General features: G+C 37.6%; 1 long non-coding RNA gene across 2 annotated transcripts; it reads left to right on the top strand.

Annotated features, from left to right (window-relative positions):
* The first annotated feature begins 1,270 nt into the window (after positions 1–1,270).
* Positions 1,271–5,871, top strand: LOC124628563 (uncharacterized). 2 transcript variants are annotated; one of them, XR_008397113.1, is made up of 4 exons: positions 1,271–2,481; positions 4,127–4,220; positions 4,336–4,362; positions 4,481–5,871. It is a non-coding gene; the product is annotated as an uncharacterized LOC124628563 (long non-coding RNA). The 2 variants fall into 2 exon arrangements; XR_006983143.2 differs by having other exon boundaries at positions 1,271–4,220.
* The last annotated feature ends 553 nt before the right edge of the window (positions 5,872–6,424 follow it).

Genomic DNA, 6,424 nt, shown 5'->3' on the forward strand with positions numbered 1-6,424 from the left:
GTATCATTCATTATCTCAGGGTATTTTTTATTCAGCAGGTTGTAATGATCGGCTATGATGATGTCATGTGGGGTCAGGGGGCGTGGTCGCCGCCCTGCTCTCTCTCTCTCTCTCTCTCTCTCTCTATGACCTTGACGTTGTGTGCTGACACGCGGTCTCATGTAAGGTACCATTTTTGGGATGTTTTACTCGGTTAAATCCTCTTCTAATGATTGACCTGTAACCCTGCGTAAACCTATGGTACCATTCACTGTAATAAATGGAGAATAGCACTTTCACTCTGTCCGGCCGAGTTATATTAACTTTCCTGAGCAACCCGTGAGGATCTAGCCGAATCCTTACAAGGTGTAGCCTACAGCATACTCTTCATTAATATTAATTATTTTAATTCTTCTAATATTCACTCAATGAGCAATAGAGACTGGTGTTGCTGAAGAGCGACAAGAAAAATTTTTGATACATAAACATGAACGGTGGTTTGCAGACAACGTTGTTTTGCACAGCTGCTAGCATCTTGCACCGCCCCTAACTAGCTTAACGTTAGCTTACCGGTCGTCTCATCGTCCTGATTGGGTGTGCTGGTGAAAAACCTGCTCAGTTTTGTACATTTGGCCGCGTCAGTTTGAAGAGCTTTCTTTTTTGTATCATGCCTTTTCAGCGCCGCCTTTATGCTTTCTATTATCCATTTTTAGCTTAAATCCCGCATCAAAAACAAGCAGCACTGACTGAAGGTTACAATTTACGTTTCTTTTTTAGCAAGGTGCCGCTGTCGGGGGGAGTCAAAAGATAACTACGTCATCATTAGTGTTTTCTTAAGCCATTAATCATCTGAATTTGTTGCACTGCATGTAGGTTATTCTTGATATTAGAAACATTTTTTTCAGTTGTTCAGTCAGGGTAACAATAAGACGTGGCTGAAGTGTGAAGTATTATTCATAGGTACTTAGGGTAATTTATTAAACTTCGCTTTTGGTAAATCAATAAATTCAACAATATCACTCAATACAAAAAAATACTTTAAAGAACAGAAATACTCAGTTTGACCCTGCATGTAATTAACTCCTGAAATAAATTCAGAATTATCGTGATTTTTGGGGTTGACCAGCTGATTAGCATTTTTGTACCTGTTGTAGTATGTGGTTGCTGAAAGCCAATGTCCTCTTTTTAAATTAAGCCTATGCAATGTATAATGTCCACAATGTAATATATATTTCATGTAAAATTATTTTTTTAGTGCCAAGGATTGGACATAAAGCCTACTCCAGAAAAGGCATGGTCTGTTGCTGTCACACAAGCAAGAAACAAACATAATGGTTAGAGCATTCAATGGTTAGGATTTTCTGGACCCACACAGATACATGACAGATCATGTACATACCCTTAACAAAGTAGTGATTGTGGAACCATGCTATCACTTTGGATAAGAACATATTGTGTGAATAAATCACATCACTCCAAACTGCAGAAAAAGCTAATCTATCTGCTGTTTTCCCTGATTTATACAGTAACACAAAATCCAAAGAATTGGGTAGTTTTGAGTAACATACATTTCAGTAAGAAAATTTGACAGCTACCATCTTTTTTTCTTGACAGAAAAAAATAATTATCAGTCCTTTGGAGTATGTACCACACACTAGATGGCTAGAAAAGAATAATAATCCAGAGAATGAGAGGTAATTTCTGCACCATTCTTTCTATGACCATCTACCTGAGTAGAGTTGAAGTTTCACTCAACTTTCAGACCTGCTAAAGCCCTGTTAGTAACTTTGCTTCATATTATTCCAACCATTATAACCAAGACACCTCCAGCATGACATCTGCAGAGCAGGCCTCTAGGGTCGCCTCCTAATGAAGCACAGTGAACAGGACAGTGCAGCGCAGAGAATGTAAATGACTGAAAAGTGGCAGGGGGTGATGAACACTGGTGATCCACTCAGAACAGCTCTAATGAGAAGACTTACAGTGGGGGAAATAAGTATTGAACGTGTCAACATTTTTTTCCGTAAATATATTTCCAGAAGGTTATTCACATGAAACTTTCACCAGACTTTGGTATTAACTCAAGAAATCCAGATATACAAAGAAATCCAAACATTAAAGTGCATAAATGAAGTTGTGCAATAAAGAGGAATGACACAGGAAAAAATTATTGACTAAAATTTATTTAATACTTAGTGGATAAGCCTTTGTTTGTAATGAGAGCTTCAAGATGCTTCTTGTATGAAGAAATTAATTGGGTGCAGTATTCAGGGGTGATTTTGGCCCATTCTTCTAAACATATTTTCTTTAAATCTTGTTAAATTGGATTGAAGTCAGGTGATTGACTGGGCCATTCTAACACCTTGATTTTTTTTTTCTCTGAAGCCAACTGAGAGTTTCCTTTGCTGTATGCTTTGGATTTTTGTCCTGCTGGAAGGTCCACCCACATCTCATCTTCATCATTCTGGTGGATGGCAGCAGATTCTTCTCAAGAATATTCTGGTAAAGTGCTCCAGTCATCATTCCTACAATTATATGAAGTCTGCCAGTACATTGCGATGAAAAACAGCCCCACACCATGATGCTTCCACCTCCAAACTTCACTGGCGGTATAATGTTTTTAGGCTGATGTGCAGTGCCATTTCTTCTCCAAACATGGTGTGTAGTATGACAGCCAAAAAGTAAAATGTTGTAATGTAGTCTTGCGGGGTGAGCGTGCATGGAGGCCATGGCGGTGGAGTGCATTGCCTATTGATTTCTCTGAGACAATGGTACCTGTTTCCTCCAAGTGTTTCTGAAGCTTTTTCCATGTAGTCCTTGGCTCTTGGGCTATTCTTCTGACTATTCTTCTGACTCCCTGGTCAGAAATATTGCGAGTAGCTGCTGTGCATGGCCGGTGGATGACGCAGTGATGTTGCTTCCACTTGCGGATAATGGCCCCAATGGTGCTTACTGGAAGATTCAGAAGTTTTGAAATACGTCTGTATCCGATTCTATCAATATGTTTCACAACAATAAGGTTGCAAAGGTCTTGGTCGAGCTCTTTGCTTTTACCCATCATGTGATGTTTCTTGTGTGACACCTTGGTAACGAAAAGCCTTTTTATAGACCATCAATTTACTAACCCAGCTGATATTAATTTGCACGGATAGGAGTTATAATTACTTTCTAACTACTTAGGACTTCAGATGATTCTTTGCCTTACCTTGCCTTGGAAAACTGCTTTTCTTAGTGTGTTCAATATTTTTTTTCCTGTGTCATTCCTCTTTATTACACATTACATTAAACTCCATAAATAAAGTTGTCAATTCTTTATATTTGCTGATTTCTTGAGTTAATACTGCTGTCTGGTGAAAATTTCATGTTCAATAATCTTATTGGCAATATATTTACTGAAAAAATGTTGATGCATTCAATACATATTTCCCCCATTGTAGCAGAACTCTGACCCAACAAATACAAAAAAGAAACAAAAACCTTACATGAATTTGTTTTCACCTGTCAAGAAAAATTATGTGGATGGAAAGGAACTTTCCCAAGTCTCCCAGTAATTATAAACATTTACAGCACATTAACCTGGTAAACCTGTCTGCATTCGTTTCATCAATGTATCTATACAATTCAAAGACACACTCATCCAAACAACTAATGGGTTGTACATAATACAACCCATAAATACATACAGTATTTGAGCTGTATAGTTTGATGTGTCTGGGTTGTTGACCTATACACCTCAAAGATCCACCCGTCCATCAAATACACCCATCTATACAACCCAAAGAAACATCCACCCACACAACTCAAAGAAAAACATCTTTATATGATTCATACACACACTCATCTATAAAACTCAAATATCCCCATCTATACAACTCAAACACACAACTATCTGTACTTAGTGATACACATAAAAGACAAAAGTTCCCAGGCTCCAGGCTCCCTGCCACCCTGTGTAGAATAAGTGGTATGGAAAATGGATGGATAGATAGATGGAAGCTGCGAGGTTGGGCCTCCATGGATCAAATTTGTTTGTCCAGCACATTCCACAGATGCTCAGTCCAATTGAGATCTGGGGCATTTGGGGGCCAAGTCAACACCCTGAACTGTTTGTCATGTTTCTCAATCCATTCCTGAAATTTTTTTGCAGTGTGGCAGGGCACATTATCTTGCTGAAAGAAGCCACGGCCATTAGGGAATACCGTTGCCATGATGGGCTGTACTTGGTTTGCAACAATGTGTAGGTAGGTGGTATAAGTGTCAAAGTAACATCCACATTAATGCTAGGAGCCAAGGTGTCCTAGTAGAACATTGCCCAGAGCATCACACTGTCTCTGCTTGCTTGCCTTCTTCCCATAGTGCATCCTGGTGCCATCTCTTTCCCAGGTAAGTGACACACATGCACCTGGCTGTTCACATGATGTAAAAGAAAATGTGAGTTAGACCAGGCCATTTTCTTACATTGCTCCATGGTCTAGTTCTGATGTTCATGTGCCCATTGTAGGTGCTTTGGAAGTGGACAGAGGTCAGCATGGACACTCTGACCAGCCTGCGGCTACTCATCCCCATACGCAGCAAGCTGTGATGCACTGTATGTTCTGACACCTATTTTCATCATAACCATCATTAACTTTTTCAATAGTTTGTGCTGCAGTAGCTCTTCTGTGGAATTGGACTAGATGGCATAGCCTTTGCTGCCCATTTGCCTCAATGAGCCTTGGGTGCCCATGACCTGGTTCAATGGTTGTCCTTCCTTGGACCATTTTTGGTAGGTAAGATGCTTTGACTCAGGCGTCTAGCCGTCACAGTTTGGCCCTTGTCATAGTTGCTCAGATGATTACACTTGCCCATTTTTCCAGCTTACCTCACAACATCTTTGAGAAATGACTGTTCACTTGCTGTCTAATATATATATCCCAGTCCTTGACAGGTGCCATTGTAATGAGATCTTATTCGCTTTACCCGTCAGTGGTTTTAATGTTATGGCTGATTGGTGTACAACTCAGACATAACCATCTATACAGCTCAGTGACACTCTTATCTATATAAATCAAACACACTCACCTCTATAAGTCAAATACCTATTCATCGTCCTGCAGACAGACCTTTCTTCTTGAGGCATTTAACTCTCAGTTGCTCAGCTCTATGCTTTGATTTAATTATTTTGATTATATTGTGAATTGTCACAAACTACTTTTGATACTGTAACCACCTCTAACTAAAACAAGTTATTAATTTGAAAATACATTTTTTTAAAAATAACATTGCAACATTAAAGCCTACATTTTCTTTTCATTAATGGATGATTTAACTATTTAACTTATCTTAGCCATAAAAAACCAGTAAAATGATTTAATGAAGTTATTATAAACTGAGATTAAATATTGTCTCTCTTATAGTAAGAAACACTAATGCTATAGTTACTGTGGTATTTTTGTTCAGGAAAGCCATGCATTATAAAAAAAAAAAAAAAAAAAATCACATATGCATTATACATTAGACTAAATTCAGTAATTGTTGAGAATTTATTTTTTATTTTTTTTTTAAAATCTGAATTTTAGGATAAAACGAAGTATATGGATATAGCACTTGTATTTAGCATTTATCTAGGAAAAAAAAAGATTAACAATTGTCTGTACAAGAGTCAAGATGGAGACGGATGCAAGTGCAATTGAATCAATTAATAACACACAATGTCCAGTATACAAATCCAAAACAGTAGGCAGAATCGAGGCAAAAGGGTCCGAGAATCAGCAAACAGGATATCAGATGAGAGACAAGGTACAAAAAAACAGGATATTAGCAAAGTTAAAAATAAATAAATAAACAGAACAGCAAAATATACAACATCTTGGTAACTCAGAGTAAACACAACTGAGCGTTACTTCACAAAGTCTTTGTGAATGAAGTTCTCGTTGTGTGTGATTGGAAACAGTCATTAGTACTCTGGAGACCATATTTGTAGGCGGTGGTGCATTCTGGGAATTGGAGTTCTGAAACGTCGTGGGCATGACAATAAGTAGGTTTTAAGACGCCATGTGATAGACTACTCGATTATTAATCAAAGGAAATTGTCAACTAATTGATTATTAAAATAATCAATAGTCCTATTTTACACTGAAACTTAATATTATCAGCTTAATCTACCAAATACAGTATTTAAAACGCCAACCCCACATTGTCCTTTAAAAAAATAAAGATAAAAAATTACTCTGGCACTTACACCTCTACTCTGCACTTTACTTCTCTAGAACTCAATTATAAATCTTGTATGATAGCACTACTTGTATTGTTCTCTGCTTGTTATATCGCTTTGCTTATATTTCCTCATTTGAAAGTCGCTTTGGATAAAAGTGTCTGCTAAATGAATAAATGTAAATTTTAAATTTCATTTGCAATCATGGTATGTAAATTTTGAATAAATGTTGTTAGAGAGAAAGAACTATGA

This window comes from Ictalurus punctatus, chromosome 10 (assembly GCF_001660625.3).
Source record: "Ictalurus punctatus breed USDA103 chromosome 10, Coco_2.0, whole genome shotgun sequence".
Lineage (NCBI taxonomy): Eukaryota > Metazoa > Chordata > Actinopteri > Siluriformes > Ictaluridae > Ictalurus > Ictalurus punctatus.